The sequence below is a fragment of the Lactuca sativa genome, chromosome 2, assembly GCF_002870075.4.
Source record: "Lactuca sativa cultivar Salinas chromosome 2, Lsat_Salinas_v11, whole genome shotgun sequence".
NCBI lineage: Eukaryota > Viridiplantae > Streptophyta > Magnoliopsida > Asterales > Asteraceae > Lactuca > Lactuca sativa.
This window is the reverse complement of record NC_056624.2, coordinates 120,304,964-120,329,590: the sequence shown is the minus strand read 5'-3', so window position 1 is coordinate 120,329,590 and position 24,627 is coordinate 120,304,964.

Here is a 24,627-nt window from a genome sequence, read left to right as displayed (position 1 = left end):
TTTTCGATAAATGTAACCTTTAACTAAAATTAAATTTACTATAATTAGTTGTTTTTGTGATACTAAATTTAAAATTATTTTTTTGCAAATCAAAAAACCAAATGTTGAAAGAGAAAATAAAAATAAAAATAAATAAATCAAACACTAAACCACCAAGTGAAGAGTTAAATAAAATGTGTTTTAGTCAATTGATTATTAAAAGAAGGTAAGAACATTGATATCTAAATAAGATCTAGTTTTCAGCTTAAAATATGCCTGGAAGGTACAAAGAGAATGAGAGTACAAAATGACCAAAGCATATGTGAAAGTTCTTACCCGACCCTCTAAGACTTACCATATTTATAAGGTACTCACAGAACAAAAAATTCAAGGACTAGACATGACTATACGAATCTTTCTTATGCCTTGTAAATACATTAAGATAATGAAAGTCCTTAAGACTTATTCTGTTTACAGACACAATGACTAAAGACATTACAATTTAACTCTGATAACAACTTTCGACCTAACATTCTCCCCCTTTTTGGGAAAAGATGAATCTTCAAGTAAGTGTCTTCATTGTCTGTAGCAACACCTTCCTTGTCTCCATATACTAAAATATGATTTTTTAAACCTCTGCCTTGTCTTCATTTTTATTTTTCTAGCAATTGTTGATGCGAAGCAAAATGTTCGAAAAATGAGAGTTTGTGTAGCTCTCAATATCATCTGTTCGGAAAAGGAACTTCTTTAAAGTTGCCCTTGTATTCTTTCCTTGGAAACCAAAACCAAAGGGTTTATGGATTATTTCTCCATGTTCAAATTACCTGATGATAAGTTTTCCCTTCAACAAAGATTTATGTAACATCCTAAAAATCAGAATAAATTTTCATTTTTCCAAAACAACCCCAAGACAATATTTATTTACAAAAACATTGTTTCAAAAGTATAATTCATAAATCAGAGCAATCTCATAATCCAATAACAAAAAATATGAAGGATGTGCACAATCACACCTTCACCTTACCACAATCATCTGAAGTACCTGAAATAATAACTAAAACTGTAAGCACGAAGCTTAGTGAGTTCCCCCAAAGTACCAATACACACAACATATAAGAGCATATACTGCGTCCACAACTAAAAGACTGGATTACCTTTAAGCCTACAATATGAGTTTGGCATTTTTCTATCGGGCCCACAGTTCATATGTGGCTTGCTCCCGAGCCCACATCATAAGTCTGGCTTGCCCTTGGGTCCCATAGCTTATGGTTGGCTTGCTCCCGAGCCCACAGCATAAGTCTAGCTTGCCCTCGGGCCCCCACAACTTATGTGTGGCTTGCTCCTAAGACCACAACATAAGTATGGTTTGCCCTCAGGGGCAACACCTTATGTCTGGCTTGCTCCCGAGCCCACAACAAAAGTTTGGCTTGCCCGCGGGGCCTACAACTTATGTCTAGCTTGCTCCCGAGTTTGTTGGCTACCGCACAAAGTAGTACAACCTCAATCCAACTATACTATGTCGACATATACTTAACAAATAACATGTATTCTACAAACAGATAGTCATATAACCAATCATGCAAACATGCAGATCTAACAACTCACTACTGCATAAAAACACCCTATATACCAGAATACATAATCCAGTGGGCCGACATTGGTGCCTTCAATCCACAAGTACAGTGAGGAATAATCACCTCTAACAAAACATATTTGAATCCACACGAGATCTGTTGCGAACACTACTCCTCACATTAAACATAATCCATAACAACTCCAATCAACAACTAAGGCTTTTATCCCATACCAATGGTCTACTCATTATTCATCATATTAAGTGAAAAAGACCACTTTTTCCTTTTCCCTACAAGACCCAACTAATCCAAGCTCAAAACCCTAAATGGCCCAAAGCACAAAATTGATTCAATATGCTTCTGAGAGAATGCCTGGCATCCACTAAATGATGCATGGCATTCGAACATCCAATGTTCTAACCCAAACACCTGTCATAACCACAAAATCCCAAAACCTTAACCACAATCTTAATGGCTTAATACATAATGTTCAAACCAATGCTAAAAGAACGTCTAAAGCCATAAAGTTGCAACCTTTGTGACTTTGCATGGCTACAAAGAGCCCAACACCAAAATCTAACTTATATCACCCTCTAAAATTCAAAAACTCTTGCATGGAAGAGTATCAAGCTCCAAGTTTGCATTTTTATGATTCTAAACCCTCCAAAATGCTTGTAAGGACATCCCAAACCTCTTGAACATTCCAAACTCACAAAAGTCAGTTCTTGGGACCAAAAAGAACATAAAACTACACTTCAGGAAGATCAAACAAGGAAGTCATCAAGATCTGAAATTTATACCTCCAAAAGGTGCACCAAGATGCCAAGAGTCCAGATCCAAAGGCTATAGGGAAACACCAACACTCCAAAGATCTTCCTTCTCTACCAAGAACACTAAAATGATACCAAAATGTTACTCCAAGGCTTCAAAACAGTCACACCCCGAAACCGTGATGGCGGAAACGTTCCGGGGCGGAGCATGTCATGTATAGCATCACAACCAATGTAAAATAGCAACCACAGTAACACAACCATCACAGTGTATACATATATGAAGATGTTTACATCAATTTGAAACTTGTTTGAAATTACATCAGAGAATATATATATATATAAAATATAAACATAAGACTCTTATTGATCCAGCTTCTCAAAAATCCAGCAGGTACCTGTCTACTGATTTCCTGAGAATACAAGCAGTTTGAAAATATCAGCATAATGTTGATGAGTTCATAAGCGGTAATTTGTAATGAAAACTTGTGGATGAGCTCATAGAAAGTATTTTTGTATAGCGTCAAGAAAATCCGATATTTTCTTTAAGTGCAAAATGTAGCGTTATCCATTCCATATAAACCATGAATGTTCGTTACTGAAAACTGTAGTGGTATGTGAAAATACTAATTCATGTGACTAGCTAGGGCTAATCATGAAGAATAAGTATATTGTATATGAGATCCTTGCATAAACGATTTTGGTTGAAAATCTTGGCTTTAGCCTTTATACGTAGTGTGTTAGTTCTATTTAGTATAAATAAAACTGTTGAAGGGTGACAAGTTGTAAACTAAAGAGTGAATTATACATAATGTGAGTCGTATAACCATAATTGATATGACTAGAGACCTTTCCAACATTCTTCAAGCGTCGAGTTAAATGACATTTGTCACCCTAGGCATGCCTGCCTAACTGTAGCTAGCAGTTCGGGTGTGGGATTGTCAGTCCCGAACAGATCTATTCACATATCTCACGCTCTCCCTCTAGGAGACTCTAGTTATACTATGGTAGGATTTATCCCTATACACCTAAGGGTACAGTAGTGAAGTAGCGCCTCATAGTATCGTACAATCTAGTTTACATGTAGTGTAGTAGCGTTCTACCGTAGTGAAAATCCGAATGTATACCGTTCGTAGTGATAATTATAGTTATGAAAACGTAATAAAGTAGTGCTGCAAACTGTAAACTATTTTTGTCTTAGTGCATACATTCAGTAGTGAAAGTTTCTATACTTGTTATGTTTAGAAAAATCTCAAACTATACCGATTATAGTTTTCATGTATAACGTAATGAATAGCGGATCCAGAAAAAACTATGCAATTTTAGTGACAAACGACCCTTATACTCAACATAGTACAATAGGGTTAAAGTATGAGAATTTCATGAGTTTTGAAAACATTTATGTTTAGCTTGTATTCCCCCTGAAAACATTAAAAAAAACGGAAAAATGTAGGGGTATGAACTCACCTTGGGTAAGTGGTTTGATTGAAGGATCAATACGAAGAGCCGGGTGTTCAAGTGAAGCCTTGAACACGATTCGATCCTAATTAACACGCAATGACACATAAACGAGTCAAATGAAGGTATTTCACTACTAAATACCATTGGAATTCACTCTAGGGACTTGAAATTACTTGCACCAAGTGATAGGACCGTGTAGGATTGAGTATAGGGGGTGTATGGCCACTTGTAGTGTGTGTGCGGCCATGGGTGTGCGGCCGTACACTCATGAAATGTGGTGTCTTTGAAGTGCTCTAAAGGTCCATACACACATTCACGAAGTGTTCAAGGTCTATACTCAATTGAAGTGCAAGATAGGGGTCCTAGAGGTGGGTTTATGGCTCTAAAATGAGTGTATGGTCGCACACAAGAGTGTGTGGTCGCACACTTGGGTATGCTGCCGCACACTTGGAGTGTGTTGCCGCATAAGGGTGTGTGCGGCCGTACACAAGTGTGTGTGGTCGCCCACCCCTCAAAATGATGCCCAAATTGTCCATTCCAACGTGCAACAAGGCTAGGGGCATGTCTACATCGATTATGGAAGCTAAACTCTAACTTTAGAGGGTGTTTTATGGGTGTGTGGCCGCCCTAAGAGGGTGTGCGGCCACCCTAAGAGGGTGTGTGGTCGTACTCACTTCCAAGAATGAAGAACATGACTTTTTTTGCACACTTAGAGCTTGGATAGAGTGGTCTTTCATGGATTGCAAGATAGAGAATGAAGTACTCATGTTCTAGAAGCTTTGGAAGGTTCAAAGTTGGAGAAACTTGAGAGGAAATGATGTTGTGTGCTGCCAAGGTGCTAAAGGAATGAAAGGAAGGGGGCTACCCTTTATATAGGAGTAGGAGTGTTGTCAAAAGTGAGTGTGCTGCCAATGGAGTGGGTGTGCGGCCGCACACCCATGTATGCGGCCGTACACTCCTCCAAGATGTGAGTATGGCCCGATTTTCTCACTATTCATACTCTGACTCATTCCTAAACTCAACCTTGGTTATATACAAGCTTAGAACACTTAAATGACCCCTTGAATAGCACTAGAAATCAACAAATCAAGTTGAATGTTGATTGAATTGATTAATTGTATAAGATTGAAGTTCCGGGTTGTCACAAAAACACTCACACATACTTAGGATTTTGAAATGATAGCTATAAGGGACGGAGGCTGGAGATAATAAACTTTTTGAGGTATAATGGCCTTTAGATAGGGTGAAAACTCTAAAAAATAGGGTTTGTCCTCTATGTGTGAATGCCTAGCATCTACAATCTTACACGTAGTGTTTCATTCCCAACACCTGGAGTTTGGGACCAAAATGAAAAGGTAATGCAAAGCAAGGCAATCAATGCAAATACCTGGAAATTGGTATTACAAATCTCCCCAACTTGAATCAGACTTCGTCCTCGAAGTCACTCCTTGCCACTCTCCAGACATACCCGACAATTTGGACAAATCCTCCCCGACCCCGATCTGAACTGAGAATTTGACTCATACAAGCGATTGCCTTCCCATACAATAATTGAATTCTATTCTATGAAGAACTAGATATCCTGGCTAATAATAAATCCTTGACCCACTATTTTTTAACCCTTGAAGGGCATCCATTACCACTCTGCCCGAAATCCGGAAGTCTAAAGCCTTCATTTGTTATCCACTACCGTTAAACCCTCCTTCCCACATGAGTCTTTACTAGAACACCGTTGTAGAGAACAACACTGACATATTCCAGAACTCCGTTAACCACCTAAAAGTTAAGGCTTCATATCAAGAAAATTCGTGGAACCATTCAAAAGCCCGCAACTTCCGACCAACAAATCTTTAACTTGAAAATGCCTAACCACAACCAAAATTGTAAGACCCAGCAGCCAAAGAGAACCATTCAAACTAGGAACCCTCAAATTTACACCCATGAACCAAATCCATCAATATACTTCCCAAACCGGGTACCCATCGGTCTAAACCTCAGAAACCATACCCTAAGACTGATGATCATAGATATGTCATACCTATCCTTAGTCCCTAACTAGGAACACCACCAACCCATGCAAAAGAATACTCAAAAGACACCGTTCGTGAATTTTGCCCAACACTAATCCAAAAATTGTGCCCAAAAACTTAGATACACACTTGACTTCCTAACAAGTCATCACCAACCCACTGCTCCCACGAGCATAATGATGGTCCATCCAAGAATTTCACATTGTATCCAAATCCTTTATCAGCCCAGGTGTACCTCCATCTAACAGATCACTCGAGACATTTGTAACGGACTTCGTGACTCGAGATTCTAGAACCAATAGCTAACTTTCGTAACCAAGCTTCTAATAAACAACCTACAAGGAAATGATATCCATCAATGCAAACCTTCATCAAGCGACTTCCAATGCACAACCAATACATCAACCAAACAACTTTTTCTGACCACATGATCCAAACCAGCTGGTCCATGAGTCTCCCGACTACCAACAATGCACTAATATCCAAAAAATTACATGAGGAAATAAACAAACATGATCATTGGGACCACATCCCATGTCTGGAATACCCCCAAAAGGTCCTCAACATAAGTTTAAATTGCCTTCGAGCCCATAGCATAAGTTTGGAATGCCCTTCCCGACCCCCAGCCCATGTCTGGAATGCTCCTGGTATCTTGGCCTTCCAAATGACTACCAATCCCAAACAGGTCAATGTTACTAACAATCTTGAGACCTATGAGTCTCATCCTATTGACTATCGGGTTATGCCCACATGGACCATACAACCCCTAGTTCTTGATACGTCGTGACACCTCCTAACCACTAAAACGATAAGCTTATGGTAATACGCTCTTCTTGCTTTCGTTCCATTACTAGCCTGAAGACTCACGACCAGCGCCACCAGGTCTAAAGATACCCAACCATCAACCTACTGTCTTGCAAAAAACTCATTCAACATTCCTTTTGATGATAATCGAACACGACTCATGCCATACCCTTTTATCATGCACAATTCCCTCTACAAAACAGGTTGTTACTAATGCAAAATTTTAGGTGAAAACATGTTTGCACACATCCAGAGAATGAGATAGTTAGTTGCATTCTTGTTCCAATTCAAAGGATATAACCTAAATAAGAACCATACATATAATTTGAACCAAGTGCTCCATTTCTATCTCGTCCAACCCTCATACACCCCTCACGACAATATCTAATGAGCTTATTTCCATACACACCCTCAAGAGAATCCCTTAATCAACCCTAGATTTACTACAATACTCCTTCCTTACAACCTTACCCATAGGGTGTAGTACCAGTAGATCTAACCGAAATGACGAACCTCCACCACTAACAGAAACATTCTAGTGGGTGCCCGAACTAATATTTGACACCTTGATTGAAACTGAGCAGATCCTACCATCACGCAACTAGCTCGCCAAAACTTCCAAGGAACCTCTGCTATTGACGACAACAAATGAACAACGATCGAGAATGCATTGTGACTAATCCAATGATTCAATACGCTACGAAACGAAGCCTATGTGAAACTAAACATACCAAACACTGAAACTGATCGACCAAAAATCAACTGCCCATCCCAAACTATAGATATCAATCTATATAACAAGCTGGAAAATCCCTCAAAAATAGATACTCAACCTTAGCGCCCCAGACACCTCCTGACTTATTCCCCGAAGCTCCTGAAAGAAACCACTAGCTACAATGAGCTCCTTGTCCAACAGCTTCTTGCCACGAAGGCGACATTAGCATTCCTGAACACATACATTGATAACAACGTGCTCTGAACCCCAACCTTGACCAAATCTTGAAACAAGGTCTTGCATACTCAAACCGCATATCCCTATGTACCATTCATCCAACACCACAGTGTCGAACGAATTAATGATCATCCAAGAAGAATACTCAGTTCTCCCCCACTTAGGTTTCGAATGACCACCTACTATTGTTGCAACCAAACCATATCTCAAAGCGGCTCAACCAGGTACAAACCATCCCTGACTCTTGGAATGTATAACACACATGAGATGATCTTCCAGATAAGGACCAATCCAACCCTAAGAGATTCTGAATCTCAGATGAAGACCTCATAAATTTCCAATCATAACCGCTTCTAACACTGAGAACCCTGCACAGATGCACAACCAATAATTCTAACAGCCCATTCATAACACTGATTTTCCATCTCGATACCAATAGATTATCACTTACCTCGACCATAATTCCCCAATCATCAATCTAGTATATGACCTGCCTATATCTAAAGACAGACCCTTGATTGCATATCAAGGGAACCAATCCACAAAAATCCTCATGTCTATTCCCACACTTCCATATTTCCGATCACTCAGCCTCTAGTTGTAATCCTTAAGCCGATCATAACAATTGTTTCTTTCTTGAGTCTTGCGAGTCAACTGGTACTACCATCAAGCAAGTCCCTTAAGATCTCAAATCATCTAACTCACCTAGGTATGCACCATTCAAATCCAAACTGATATGGCTACTAGGCCTAGACAACCACAAAACTCATCCTCATCCTGAATAATCATAACCAAAAGATTGGCAGATATGGAACTACTACCACGAATCATGGTATCAACCATGTTATCTTCCCTAACCAGCTCCTTATAATCCCAAAAAAATTTCCTCGATTTGAGTATGGATCCTATGCTTTCAGTAATACGCCCCCAATACTACCTTCCACACCTATCCATACTTCCCTCAAGAATCATCCTAAGTCTTCTAAGTCATCTACTCAGAATAATACTCCTAATGCTCAATCAACAACGTAATACCCACACAAAAGTACTTCCTAGGTTCTCCTAGGATTCCCCACCTCCCCTGCCATCAGCTGCTGAAGAACCCTTATTAATGTCAGCTAACCACTTTATGAATACAATTACATACAACAAAGCTTAAATAATCTTTCGACTAAAGGACTCAACCCTACAATGGTAAGACTCAAACAAGAGTTGCGGAATAGGAACCGAACCCTTCACTCAAAGATTATTTAACCTTCTTAGCATGTAATTTAACGTATTCATTTGATAGTTAAGTCACATCAATATGAGTGCTACAAAGCACAAAGCAAGCAACATTCGAGCAGTAGAGTCGACTGGCACTAATACAAAATAAAATCAGGTATATCCTCATGCAAAATTCCCGAATTCTAGGCCCAAGTATCTAGGATACACCCTCATCTTGTCCTCACTCTATCAACAGTGGCTAATCATTCCTCATGCTAACATGTTATGAACTGCACCTACTCATGAAACTTCCACCAACCCTACAACCACTCATTCACGATAATCATACATAACATGGATCCTATAGACATTCGAATACTTGACTCTAACCTAATCCCTTAATCATACAAGAACAAGAAACAAAACTAAATCAAACATTTTCAGGCTATATAATCTTTGTTATGTACAACTATAACGCACACATTAAGCGACTACAATAATGATGTCAATTTCATCTATCATATAAGAAGTCTTCCTAGGCTATCAGGCATCGTACATCAGGTAATTCTATCATGCAATTGCTGAAGATCCATAGTCTATCACTAGTATGCAGTTCTCCCATAAACATCATAAACAAGTAACTGTTTGGTAACTTGGGGTATACATTCTTTCTCTGGCTGATCATACACATCTCATCCTTCTTTGGTTACCTTTGTAAACAATTTGAAAAAAAAATTCGAAAACTATTACAGCTCCTTAGCTTGAGAATGGATTCAAACTAATGTTCATCCAATTCACTCAAACCAGGGCTCTGATACCAACTTGTAAAATCCCAAAAATCAAAGTAAAATTTTCATTATTCCAAAACAACCCCAAGAGAGTATTTTTTTACAAAAACATTGTTTCAAAAGTATAATTCATAAATCAGAGTAATCCCATAATCCAATAACAAAAAATCAGAAGGATGTGCACGATCATGCCTTCGCCTTTCCACAGTTATCTAAAGTACCCGAAACAATAACTAAAATTGTGATCATGAAGCTTAGTGAGTTCCCCTAAAGTACCAACACATACAACATATAATAACATTAACTGGGTTGAGATGTAAAAGACTGGATTACCTCTAAGACCACGGTATCAGTCTGGCTTGCCAATCGGGTCCATAGTTCATATATAGCTTGCTCTCAAGCCCACATCATAAATATCGCTTGCCCTCAGGGCCCACAACTTATGTATGGCTTGCTCCCGAGCCCACATCATAAGTTTGGCTTTCCCTCGGGGCCCACAACTTATTTCTAGTTTTCTCCTGAGCCCACAACATAAGTCTACCATGCCCTCGAGGCCCACAACTTATGTTCGGCTTGCTCCTGAGTCCATAACATAAGTCTGTCTTGCCCTTGGGGCCAACGTATTATGTCTGGCTTGCTCCCGAGCCTACAACATAAGTCCGGCTTGCCCTCGAATCCTACAGCTTATGGCTGGCTTGATCCCAAGTTTTTTGGCTACCGTACAAAGCAGTACAACCTTAACCCAACCATACTATGTCGACATATACATAACATATAACATGTATTCAGCAAACAAATAGTCATATAACTCATTAGGAAAACAGGCATATCTAACAACTCACTACTTCATAACAACACCTGATATACCAAAATACATAATCCATTGTGCTAGCATTGGTGTCTTCGACCCGCAAGTATAGTATGGAAAACTCACATCTAACATAAGATAGTTGAATCAACACTCGTTCTGTTGTGAACACTGCTCCTCACACTAAACATTATCCAAAAACGACTCCAATAAATAACTAAGGTTTTAACCCCACACCAATGGTCCACTCATCCTTCATCATATTAATGGAAAAAGACCATTTTCCTTTTTCCCTACAAGACCCAACTAATCTAAGCCCAAAACCCTAAATGACCCAAGGCCCAAAATCGATTCAATGGACTTCTGAGAGAACGTCTGTTGTCCACTAAATGATGCCTGGCATCCGAACGCCAACCCAATGCCTGTCGTAACCACAGAATACCAAATCCTTAACCAAGGTCTTAATTGCTTAAGACCTAACGCTCAAACTTCAGATCCAATGCTAAACGAACGTCTAAAGCCATAAAGTTGCAACCTTTGTGACTTTGCATGGCTAAAAAGAGATCAACACCAAAATCTAACTTATATCACACTCTAAAGCTCCAAAACTCTTGCATGGAAGAGTATCAAGGTCCAAGCTTGCATTTTTATGAATCTAAACCCTCCAAATGCATGAAAGGGCAACCCAAACCTCTGGAACATTCCAAATTCACAAAAGTGAAGTTCTTGGGACCAAAAGGAACGTAAAACTACACTTAATCAAGATCTAATAAGGAAGTCATCAAGATCTGAACTTTATACCTCCAAAAGGTGCTCCAAGATGCCAAGAGTCCAAATCCAAAGGCTAGAGGGCAACACCAACACTCCAAAGATCTTACTTCTCCACCACGAACACTAAAATGATAGCAAAATATTACTCCAAGGCTTCAAAACACTCACACACACACTTAGGGTTTCAAAATAAGGGCTATAAGGGATGGAAGCTGGAGATAAGAAATGTTTAAAGGCTATAATGTCCTTTAAATAGGGTGAAAAACCTACAAATTAGGGTTTGTCCTCTACGTGTGAACGCCTGGCGTCGACAATCTTATGCCTAGCATTCCATTCCCAAGGCCTGTCCATTGGAACCAAAATGAAAAAGTAATACAAAGCAAGGAAAATCAATGCAAATATGTGGAAACTGGCATTACAATTTAAGGACCTTTGATGTTTTGTTGATTGCCATGGCTAGATCGATATTTGTTTCAGCCATGTATGAATAGTATAAATCAATGAAAGCCTTGTTTTGAGCATATCCAATGATGAATGCATTCTGATTTTCCTCAGCAACTTGTGAAGTATCTACATCACACAAAATATTTGTAATTGTGATGAGATCATTGAGACTCATCAATGGAAAATCTGCGATTGTAAACTCGAACGCCACGTCGTTCGATTGAATAACAAAGTAGCAAAAATTATGCATCAAACCCTCAAACGGAACATCAAGGACAATCAATATAACCCTCACAATTTTTACCAGTGATGAAACTTCCTTTTTGCTTTTACTAAGAATTAGATGAAAGATAATTTTCAACCTTTTGAATTCATATTTGTCTTTGAAACTCTTAGCGCTTGAATTGACTAAATACAAACATCATATGATTTATTGTAAAGTCAAGTTTATTGAAGTGTGTTTTCGATATCATAGATCTTTTTTAGCCTCTTCATGAATTCCTCCACCTTGTCAAGAATTGTGATCTCAATGGTTTCGTAACACCAAGCCTTGTTCGGATCACCTTTTTTTAGTCTCGGAGGATCATTGGCTCTTTGATTTAAAATGTTGTTCACTTGTCTTAGTGTCTCCATCTTAATCTCTTGCAACCTTTTATTTTCTTCTATAGATAGTTCAACATGAACACTTTTCCCTTTATCTTTGGGGATCATCTGTTGATGTTTTCTTGACAATTGCAGAACTCGAACCTCCTTCACCAATAGAAATCCCTTTCTTTTGTAATTTTGAAAAGTTAAAAGTTACTTAAGGAGCATTCATTTTTGTTATTGTTGTAGAAGTTATCACCACCGGTTTCATTGGTAGGGAAGTAGGAATTTTAATATAATTTTTTTTTTCCAAAACAACTCCTTTATCTTTACTTATTCCCTTTCACAAAAGTGGAGCATTGGTTGTTAAGCGAAGAACCAAATCAAGTATACGAGCTAATTTTATTAGGAAAGTTGATTCAACAGACGAAACCATGGCAGAGATAGACTCTTAAGAAATTAAGGACTGTGACGAAAGAGCAAATCTTGACAAAGTCTATTGAAATCCAGAAAGAGACTTTTCAATCTTCACTAACACTTTCCCATTTGCTTCAAACTTTGATTTTAAATCACCAAAGTAGTCTTTATTGAATTCAATATGATCTTCCACCAAATGAATTGTTTCTCCCATTAACACATCAACCTTTTTAGTAAATGAAACATAGAAATTATCAAGATTATGAACCTCCTTGGAGAATAACTCACTAATATCCTTGATATTGAACTCAATAGTGGCTATGGAAACAATCACAATCTTCTTTAAAATCACATATGAGCCTACAATATGAGTTTGGCTTGCCTATCGGGACCACTGTTCATATATGGCTTGCTCCTGAGCCCACATCATAATTCTGGCTTGCCCTCAGGTCCCATAGCTTCTATCTGGCTTTCTTCCGAGCCCACAACATATGTCCGGCTTGTTGTCGGGGCCCACAGCTTATGTCTGGCTTGCTCCTGAGCCCACAACATAAGTTTGGCTTGCCCTCGGGGTGAAAAACTTATGTCTAGATTGCTCCTAAGCCCACAACATAAGTCTGGCTTGACCTCGGGGCCTATAACTTATGTCTAGCTTGCTCCCGAGCTTGTTGGCTACCGCACAAAGCAGTACAACCTCAACCCAACCATACTATGTCGACATATACATAACAATAGCATGTATTCAACAAACATATAGTCATATAACCAGTCAGGCAAACATGCAGATCTAACAGCTCACTACTGTATAAAAACACCCGATATACCAGAACATTAACTAGCAAATGGTTGAACCGTAGAAGTCCAATAATATGAAACTTATATGTGTCGTTAGTTGTCCCTTACGGATTAACAATTATTTAATATAGGGTTTCTACTAAGTATCGAAGTCTTATTTTTCGCCAAACCGAAGATAGTTCATAAAGGGGAACCCTAGTACGTTAGGTCCTCACATAGGCATACTAGTTCTATAGTTTCCGTTTCTAGTTCACAAGACTGTTATAAGTATTTATCGTTTAGGAAAACGATATCTAAGATATTATTAATTTCTAAGATTTATCATACTTACCGCATTCCAAAGATATATTATATGTTATAATAATATTTGGATCAATCATCAAAAGTGTTAACAACAATGTCGTGTACTCAACGTGGCACTTTATAGGATGTACCATTTTATGATATAACGATTTTCAGAAATCTGAAATTTAATAGTCTATCGTATCGTATGTAATGAATTTTATGATCTTATAGGATAATTTATATTTTGATAGAAATTATAAAAATATAATATATATCATTCTTGAGCTTATTTTACATATCGATATATTACAATTTAGTTTATATTGCAGCGACTAATAACCTTTTATATATATATATATATATATATATATATATATATATATATATATATATATATATATATATATATATATATATATATATATAGGGCTAGGTTATTTTGTTTCTAACATTTATTGTGTACTAGAATGCACCAATAGTAATTTAGTAAATTAATTAATTATCTAATTAAATAAATATATATATTAAATTATTTCCATAAATATATGTATATTAAATGATATCCATAATTATAATTCTCTTTTTATGAAAATTAATTAAATCCGTCATTAATGTCAACAATAACATTCTTTCAGAATGAATTCGCATCTAGGTTTTTATATATGAGTTCGTATTTTGTTTCAGGACTCACTCACTTAAAATACAATAAAGTTGCATGGAATATGAAGAACAAGAGTGTATTCTACTAGAATACATTCTCATTCTGTTGGAATACACTCTCATTCTTCTAGATATGAATTCATTCTGAAAGAATATTAATGTTGACATTAATGACGAATTTAATTAGTTTCCATAAAAATGAGTTATAAGTATGGATAACATTTAATATAGATATAATTGATACTAAATTCCATTTGGTGCATTCTAGTACACACTAGATGTGAGAAACATTTGAACCTACATCTATATATATATATATATATATATATATATATATATATATATATATATATATATATATATATATATATATATATATATATATATATATATACTAGCCGTCTACCCGCGCAAAGCGGCGGACGGCGAATAATTTGATCTCTTTAGAGTTAAAACCATTTTGCGTTCACTTCGAGAAATGAATATTAAATGACATCTATTTTTCAAGAGCATTACCATACCATATTAAGGGGGTGTTTGACTAAGCTTTTTTAAAACAACTTAATAGGTTCCACATTACTATAAGTTAAAAAGTGTTTGGATTAAAATAACTTATTCCGGTGGGGAACCTCTAATACGTCATTTTTTCATAAGTTACCCTACACTTACTTATTAACTTATAAGCTAATAAACTAATAAGCAATAAGTTTTTTTTTGCCAAACACCCCCTAAATGGTTATTACTTCCATTTATACATACCCAAACCACTTGTACTGTTTATCGTCCTATTTTTTTTCGTTTTCCTTAATTTCTTTATTAATTTAATGTCCTACTAAGTAAAATGCTAAAATATATAAATAATAGTTTATAAAAATAAACCTTTAGATCAGGTGTTGTGATTCAAAATTCGATAAATAGGCCTTTGAGAAAGCCAAAATACTCAGGTGTCAACTTGTTCATTGTGATTTTAAACCAAGTTTGGTCACAAATTAAAACATTTTCAACGATGGTATGTAATTCAAGGATTCATATTGATTTAGGTTCTCGAAACCTTAAAATATGGAACAAAATCTATATAGAACCTTATAATAAGGACAATAATCACCATAATCAGGAAGTCCATGTGATGAAACTTGATAGTATAAAGACCAATGATGAAAAAGGTTTCATTTTTAAACTAAACAAGATGAAAAATATACAAACTACCTTAATCATGTCAAATCTTGTGTTTAACCGTTCTTTATTGCAAAAGTAAGATGCCAAAATATACAAACTAATGATAATACAATGCTCTAACTGACCCTCTTGGTTGAGTTCTTTGAACCTGCAAAGCCAACACATTAAAGAAACATAGTAAAAACCTTTTTAGGAACAAACCTGATATAATAAAGCCTTCACCCAATATATTTATAAGATAAAAATACAAAAAGTTAAAAATGATGAAATCAATTACAAGTAAGGATTAAAATAAAACCTGTTAAGAAAGAGTCATCTGTTGGAGGGATATTTGAATCAAAATGTATTTTCTGATGGTTTCAAATTTTGAATTATCCGAAATTCAGGAAAAGAGATAGAATTTGTTGAGAAATATAAGGATTCAAAACACATGTTAAAATTTAATATTATTTTATTGATGACTACTTGTACTATTAACTTAATGATTTGAACGTCTTAAAAAAATAATATTATTATATTCAATCTATTTTTAGAAATAGTGGGATTTCTTTTATAAGATAGTAAAGATATACACTATGATTTTTCTTCACTTTCTAATAATAACCGGGTCCTCTTGGGTTGCCCTCAAGACTCAAGATTGAGTAGAATATATAATAGGAGTAATTAGTTTATTAATTATTATGGTTTAATAATTAATTAGAAACTAATTGGAAAACAATTTGGGAATTAATTAACAGTTTAATTAATAGAATGGTTGAATGTGAGTTAATCAATAGTTGATTGATCAGAGAACATTCCAGAACCCTAGAAGGAAGGGGGTTGGACGAAAATTCCCTATGGATAAAGGGAATTTCGTTCCTAGAATATCCCATCCCACATGGGTGGAAGGATAAGACCCTATGAGGTATCAAAGGCTATAAATAGGGCCTTAGGGATTCATTCCTCCTTGCTCATTTTTTGGCTTGAGTATTCGCCACCTTCTTTCTCCCACATTGTGGAAGAACTTTTCGTGAGGTCATCCCTCCTAGTTTATATTTATTTCTACTCTTTTGAGTTCATTGGGTGTGAGCCAAGAGAGGGATTCTAGTTTGGATCCTCATCATCCAAACAAGGTGGCACGCACAAGGAGTCAATCTCGAAGATCATTGGCTGCTAAAGAGGTTAGTATTCTTCTTGTATTTTCGGTTTTCCTAGGGTAGAAGTAATAGTATGAAGCCGTAGATCCATAGGGTGCATGTATACTTAGGTAAATCGTTTTGTTGTTTCGATTATTCCGTTGCCTAGTTATAGAGTGTATTTGATGCATATGTTTCCCAACAGTGGTATCAGAGCCATTGGTTCATGGTTACTATCCCCCTACCTCCATGTTTTCTGAATATATTGCTTTGGAACTGAATGATGAAAGTTTAATTGAAAAATTCGTAATTTAAGGAAAACCCTAAGTTCACGACGTGAACATTGGCAGATCAGAACTATCGGTTTTGATCTTGCTTATTTTTCAAATTAAGACTTTATCTTGCATGGATAATTACCTAATTGGATTAGATCTGAAAAATTCGAAATGTATGAAACCCTAATCACAGCTCACGACGTGAGCTCAGCAGATTCGGGATTTTTGTTTTTTTTATTCCATTTTTAATTTGAAGTTTTGTTTAATATGGATAAATGTCAAATTTCAATTGTGTAAATTTGAAAATAGATAAATATTATTTAAATGGTAATTTTAAATATTTTAATATTGTCTATAATATAGTTTTATGAATTTGAATATTAATCCCTCATGTTTTATTAATTGTTATATTGCATCCTTGTAATTAATTTGAATTAGTAATAGACAACTAGATTTAAAGAGTTTTAAATTTTGCCCTTATATATGTAAGATACATATATTGTATGTGTAAGAAAATTACAATATGCATCCTCGCGTATTTTAAATATTGACATTTTCAGTCTTACCTCGACTAGGCACACTCGTTCTAATGTAGGGGTTTAAGGAGGTCTCTATGATTCCTAATGAGGTCAGTTTTTAATATGCTTCGCGCTTACCACCCTCACCGCCCCATTGCATTTTGTGAATGGAGTTACCGAAAGGGTTTGATAATGATAATGGTCAATCTAGAAGTATTTTGAATACAAGTATAAAACAAAATCCCGTTTTATTTAAATAAAGTGAATCTTATGTTGTCCGTAAAAATTTCACATTCTCTTTATAACTTGTTGATGGAGCTCGTGTGGTTAACCGGCACGTCAATTAGAAAATATAAGTAGAGAATGATGTGAGACTCGCGAATCTCAAGCGTAACTTGAGCCGGGGACCACACAATTTTGTATGGGTGATTCGCCATCTATTCAATGATCCGCGACATCCCCATCATTGAATTTGAGATGAACATAATCCGAGATGAACATGCCATTGATAGTCAATGAATCTCAAAGATCTAGGAATTTCATGGTGATTGAAATTGACAAAGAGCTTTGTCTACCTAAATACCTTTGTGGTGTGTTTACGACATCCCTTTACGCATCATGAAGCCAAACATGGATCCTAGTCTTAATCCAATAATTCATTTAGGGTAATTATTAATTAAGGACTTATATCAAACTAATTGGAGTCTTATCTTTTGTAGACGTCGAACCAAGCAAACAACAACAACAATGATTTGCCTCTTCCTCCTCCTCCTCCTCCAACTCAAAACTCAAGCTTCTCTCTCATGTCGGTTCTTAATAGGGAGAAACTCAAGGAAGATGGATCCAACTATCTTGATTGGATCAGAACCTTGAGGATCATGTTAAGATATGAGAACAAGGAGTATGTTCTCGACGAAGATGTCCCCGTGCTTGGAGAAAACCCTACCCCCAAAAGAAGTTATTGCCTGCAACAAGCATTACGATGAATCGACCAAAATGCGCACGTCCAAAAGATGAAGTCGTACATAGACAGACTTGGGAATCTAGGTGTCGAGCTGCCTAAGGAGTTATCCATTGACATGGTCTTGAACTCGCTTACTAGTTCGTATTCTCAGTTCATCATGAACTTCAATGTGAATGGCCTCGACAAGACCTTAATGGAGTTACATGGCATGCTCAAAACTGCTGAAGCGAGCATGAAGAAGCCCAACAACTCCAACCCTACTGCTCCCGTGTTGGCTGTTGATCGTGGTTCTTCCAAAAGGAAAAGAGCGCCTCAACCCAAAGAAAAGGGTAAGGGTAAGGTCGGAAAGTCTGGTCCTCCTCCCAAGAAAAGGGCCCAAGCTGAAATAGCTCCTTCTTCAGATCCAAGTGAGGCCATTTGTTTTTACTACCAGGAAAAGGGACACTGGAAGCGTAGTTGCCCTAAATACCTCGAGGACCTTAAGAAGGGCAAAGTCAAGGTGGCTAGCACCTCAGGTATGTTCATGATAGAACTCCATAGCACATTTACTTCTAACTCTTGGATTCTTGATACAGGATGTGGTACTCATATTTGCTCTGATATGCAGGGACTAAGACAAAGTAGGAAGTTGAAGCATGGTGAGCTCAACCTAATCATGGGAAACAGGCACAAGTCAGTTGTTACAAGGATTGGGAACTATGAGCTAATGCTTAGTGGTGGTGTTTATCTTAGTTTATTAAATTGTTGCTACTCGCCTGATATGGCACAAAACATTATTTCTTTTCATGCACTTTATAAGGATGGTTGTCGATTTTCTTTTGATAATGATAATGGTGACATTTTGGTTTATAAGAATGGTTGTTTTATTTTCAAAGCTAGTCCTTGTAAAGGTGTGTATGAAAGTATTGTTTGCGATGGTAATGTTGATAAACTAATTATGAATGTTGGTTCATCTAACAGTGAATTAGATAAATCGTGTTTGTGGCATTGTCGACTTGGCCATATAAACAAGAAACGCATTGGCAAGCTCCAATCTGATGGAATCTTGGAATCATTTGACCTCAAGTCGGATGATGTATGCGAATTTTGCTTACTTAGCAAGATGACAAAGGTGCCATTCATAGGCCACTGTGAAAGAGGCAAGGATTTGTTAGACCTCATCCACACAGATGTTTATGGACCCTTCAAATCCGTCACAAGACATGGAGAAAGATACTTCGTGACTTTTACCGACGATTTTAGTAGATATGGATATATCTATCTAATCAAACATAAGTCGGAAACATTTGAGGTGTTCAAGGAGTTTCAAAATGAAGTAGAAAACCAATTGGGCAGAAAGATCAAGATGCTCCGATCCGATAAGGGTGGAGAATATCTAAGTCTTGAATTCTACGATCATCTTAAGAATTGTGGTATAATTTCACAATTGTCTCCTCCTAGAACACCACAGTTGAATGGTGTAGCTGAAAGGAGAAATCAAACATTGTTAGACATGGTTCGATCTATGATGAGTCGAGCTACACTTCCGATATCTTTTTGGGGATATGCCTTAGAGACAGTACCCCATATCCTAAACCTCGTACCTACTAAGAAGGTTGCTAAAACACCCTCTGAAATATGGAGTGGGACACGTCCTTCTCTAGCACATGTAAAGGTTTGGGGATGCGAAGCTTTTGTTCGTCACGAGGCGAATGACAAGCTTGAACCCCGATCGGAGAAGTGTTACTTCATTGGCTATCCGCAAAAATCGTTTGGATACTTGTTCTACAAGCCTTCGGAAAACAAGGTGTTTGTTGCTCGAAGGGGATTCTTCCTTGAGAGGGATCTCATTTCCAAAGAGGACAGTGGGAGCCGCATAGATCTTGAAGAGCTTCGAGAATCGAATGGAAAAGAACCTTTAGTAGACACTAGCACTCAACTTGAGATGCAGCAGCCCGTTGAGGAAACTCAAACCGGGGCTGAGCAACTTGTTGAGAAAATGATATATCTCCACCTCCCCTTCGCATATCCAATAGAGTTCGTCTTCCTCCTGAATTATGTGGTTTCCATGTGAGTACAGAAGGAGACGTATTGATCAGTGATCGTACACTGGTTGATATGGATGAGCCATCCAACTATAGGGAAGCGATGGCAGGCACTGAAGCTGCTAAGTGGAAGGAAAGCATGGAGAGCGAGATTCAGTCTATGCATGACAACCAAGTTTGGAATTTGGTTGATCCTGCACCTGGCACTAAAATTGTTGGGTGCAAATGGATCTTCAAGAAGAAGACAGGCATGGATGGGAATGTACACACGTTCAAGGCTAGGTTGGTTGCAAAGAGTTACACCTAGACCCAAGGAATTGATTATGAGGAAACCTTTTCACCAGTAGCCAAGATCAAGTCTATTAGGATATTACTTGCCACAGCAACCTTTCATGATTATGAAGTATGGCAAATGGATGTGAAGACCGCTTTCCTTAATGGAAAACTCACAGAGGAAGTGTATATGGCATAACCTGAAGGTTTCATAGATCCAAAATATCCAAATAGAGTGTGTAAGCTTGAAAGGTCAATATATGGACTGAAACAAGCATCTCGCAGCTGGAACCTTTGCTTTCATGAAAAGATCAAGGAGTTTGGATTTTCAAGAAGTGAAGGGGAGTCCTGCGTATATATCAAAGCTAGTGGGAGTAATGTAGTCTTCCTAGTATTGTATGTGGATGATATACTCCTTTTAGGAAACGATATCCCGACGTTGCAAGGTGTTAAGACGTGGCTTGGGAGTTGTTTTGCTATGAAGGATCTAGGAGAGGCTGCATACATACTTGGTATAAGGATATATAGAGATAGATCAAAGCGTCTAATAGGGCTAAGCCAAAGTACATACTTGGATAAGATCTTGAAGAAATTCAAGATTCAGGACTCCAAGAAAGGGTATCTACCTATGCAACATGGCACAAAATTGAGTAAAACTCAATGTACTGGGTCTAGTGATGAACAGGAAAGAATGAGTTGAGTCCCGTATGCTTCTGCTATAGGATCGATCATGTATGCCATGACGTGTACTCGTCCTGAAATCTCATTTGCTCTGAGTATGGTGATTCGTTTTCAGGACAACCCAGGCGAAAGTCATAGGACGGCAGTAAAGAACATTCTGAAATACCTAAGAAGAACAAAGGATATGTTCTTGGTATATGGGGGTAAGGATGAGTTAAGAGTTACAGGTTATACAGATGCAAGTTTCCAAACTGATAGGGACAACTCATGTTCGCAGTCGGGATAGGTATTCTTGCTTAATGGAGGAGCGGTCACTTGGAAGAGTTCCAAGCAGTCGACAGTGGCAAACTCTACGTGTGAGTCAGAGTATATAGCAGCTAGTGAAGCTGCAAAAGAAGCTACATGGTTGAAGAATTTCAATGATGATCTTGGTGTCGTTCCGAGCATCAAGGATCCCTTGGAAATCTTCTGTGACAATGAGGGTGCAGTCACGTTGACTAAAGAACCCAAAGACCATGGTAACTCAAGACATATACTTAGAAAGTTCCACTATGTAAGACATCGAGTCGAGGATGGAGATATTGTTGTGAGCAGAGTATCGTCAGAGGAGAATCCAGCCGATCCGTTCACTAAACCACTATCAAGGATCAAGCATGATAGTCATACGAGATCTATAAGCATTAGATTTTATGAAGATATGAAATAGTTGTTCAGTTGTTTAGTTTGATAATCCTTGAAACATTGAACAGTATGAATTAGTAATAGAAGTGATGTTTGTTTTGTATAGACTTAATAAAATGTTGGATTGCTATCATTTCTGTTTATTTATTACTGTGTTTCACTTTTGCATGTTTAGAACCACTTCCCGAGTACTAAGTACTCAAACCTCCACAGTCGGTCATACTCTTGGAAGTAAGTAGTGATTCAAGACTGTCATGAGTGTTGGTGGATTGACCATTTTGATTGGCATAACATAGTGATTGTGTCAACACTCGTGAGTGCTTAATGGAGATTTAAGCATTGGAACAACCCGCACTTAGAGATTACTTCATGGATTTAGTCACAAGTAATTCTAAGATGATAATATCTTCTGTTCTTCAAACCGAGATACATGTGGGGCTTTGCTCTAGGATTCTATTATGCATTGGTGTACTTCAATGTTATTCGTAACTGGTGGCTATAACGGGTACATTCATGTGTGATATGATGAAATGGACAAGGACTATGTAGTCGAAGTTTATTCATCCTTTCTGCCTTAATAGGAGAAGCGATATCTATGAGCCCCTCGATGATTTGGTGTTGACATCTTAAAACCTGGCCGGGTACTGACTAGAATTGATGTGTTCGATTTAGTAGTCAGATGTAGTCGTCACAAATCTATATCGGGAAACATAATTTTGAATTCTGGGATTGACCATTATCCATGTCTCGAATTCATACAGATATCACTAGGATGAAGGAATAGTTGATCACTTATCTGAGGGCTGATATCGATTAGAGCAGAGTTCGGCAGATGCATTGGATGGCATTCTCTCTGTTGATTATTTGAGAAATATAGAACCATGCATATCTAGTTGATGACTGGTCCAAGTGGGAGACTGTTGGAAGTGTGTCCAAGATCATTAACTAGTTGGTGATATTTCTAATAATAGCAGGGTCCTCTTGGGTTGCCCTCAAGACTCAAGATTGAGTAGAATATATAATAGGAGTAATTAGTTTATTAATTATTATGGTTTAATAATTAATTAGAAACTAATTGGAAAACAATTTGGGAATTAATTAACAGTTTAAGTAATAGAAGGGTTGAATGTGAGTTAATCAATAGTTGATTGATCAGAGAACATTCCAGAACCCTAGAAGGAAGGGGGTTGGACGAAAATTCCCTTTGGATAAAGGGAATTTCGTTCCTAGCATATCCCATCCCACATGGGTGGAAGGATAAAACCCTAGGAGGTATCAAAGGCTATAAATAGGGCCTTAGGGATTCATTCCTCCTTGCTCATTTTTTTGGCTTGAGTATTCGCCACCTTTTTTCTCCCACATTGTGGAAGAACTTTTCGTGAGGTCATCCCTCCTAGTTTATATTTATTTCTACTCTTTTGAGTTCATTGGGTGTGAGCCAAGAGAGGGATTCTAGTTTGGATCCTCATCATCCAAACAAGGTGGCACGCACAAGGAGTCAATCTCGAAGATCATTGGCTGCTAAAGAGGTTAGTATTCTTCTTGTATTTTCGGTTTTCCTAGGGTAGAAGTAATAGTATGAAGCCGTAGATCCATAGGGTGCATGTATACTTAGGTAAATCGTTTTGTTGTTTCGATTATTCCGTTGCCTAGTTATAGAGTGTATTTGATGCATATGTTTCCCAACATAAGTGTACCTTAGATGAGATTTAAAAGCAACATCAAGACTTTTTCATCATGCATGTACTATGTCTAACTTATGGGTGTAGGATGAAGTAAGGGAGGTTACAAGAAAAGAAAACATGAGGAGGGAGAGATGGAGTGTAAGACTTTCTCTTGTATGATTTCTTTAACTTTTAGAGTCCATCATGATTGAACTTGGGAAGAAAGCTATGATTATAAATCATATCTTCCAAATAATGCAAGTATATGTGAGAGGAGGGGAGAAAACATGGGTATACTAGAAATTTGATTGCATGAGGTTATAAAGTTAGTCATTTACGTCCATGCATGTTCTAATACTGCAATCCAAGGTTATATCACACTTGTGAATAAAAAATGCATTTATATATCATTATAATTTCAGGTGAATCATATCTCGACATTTAATAATTTTCCCGGAGTTGGCGAACGATAGTTTCTGTTTCAAGTATTCCAAACAGTTAGACGGATCCAAAATCTGATATATAAACTTCTTGGAAAAAGGCATTTTTAGGTCCACGTCTAAATGACCCGTTTTGACAGTTTTCGCGAGTTCATTAAATATTGGTGTTATAATTACAACGAATATGAATTAAGCATTTGACCCAAGTATATTCGTTGCAAAAATTGATTTATTTATTTATTTATTTTTAACGTCACAACTGAATAAAATTTTTTGTGATTTTTGTTACTTCTATAACGATAGATGGCTTCTTGAATAATTTGAGGTATTTCAAAAGTGATCATAACACACTTTATTAACATATAATTTCATACATTTAGGTTTTAATAAAAACAAAAGGTTCGTGGCATGATGACCGGCGAACTTTACCTAAATTTACCGATTGTTACATTATACATAATGTTACAATTAATTTAAATGTCATAAA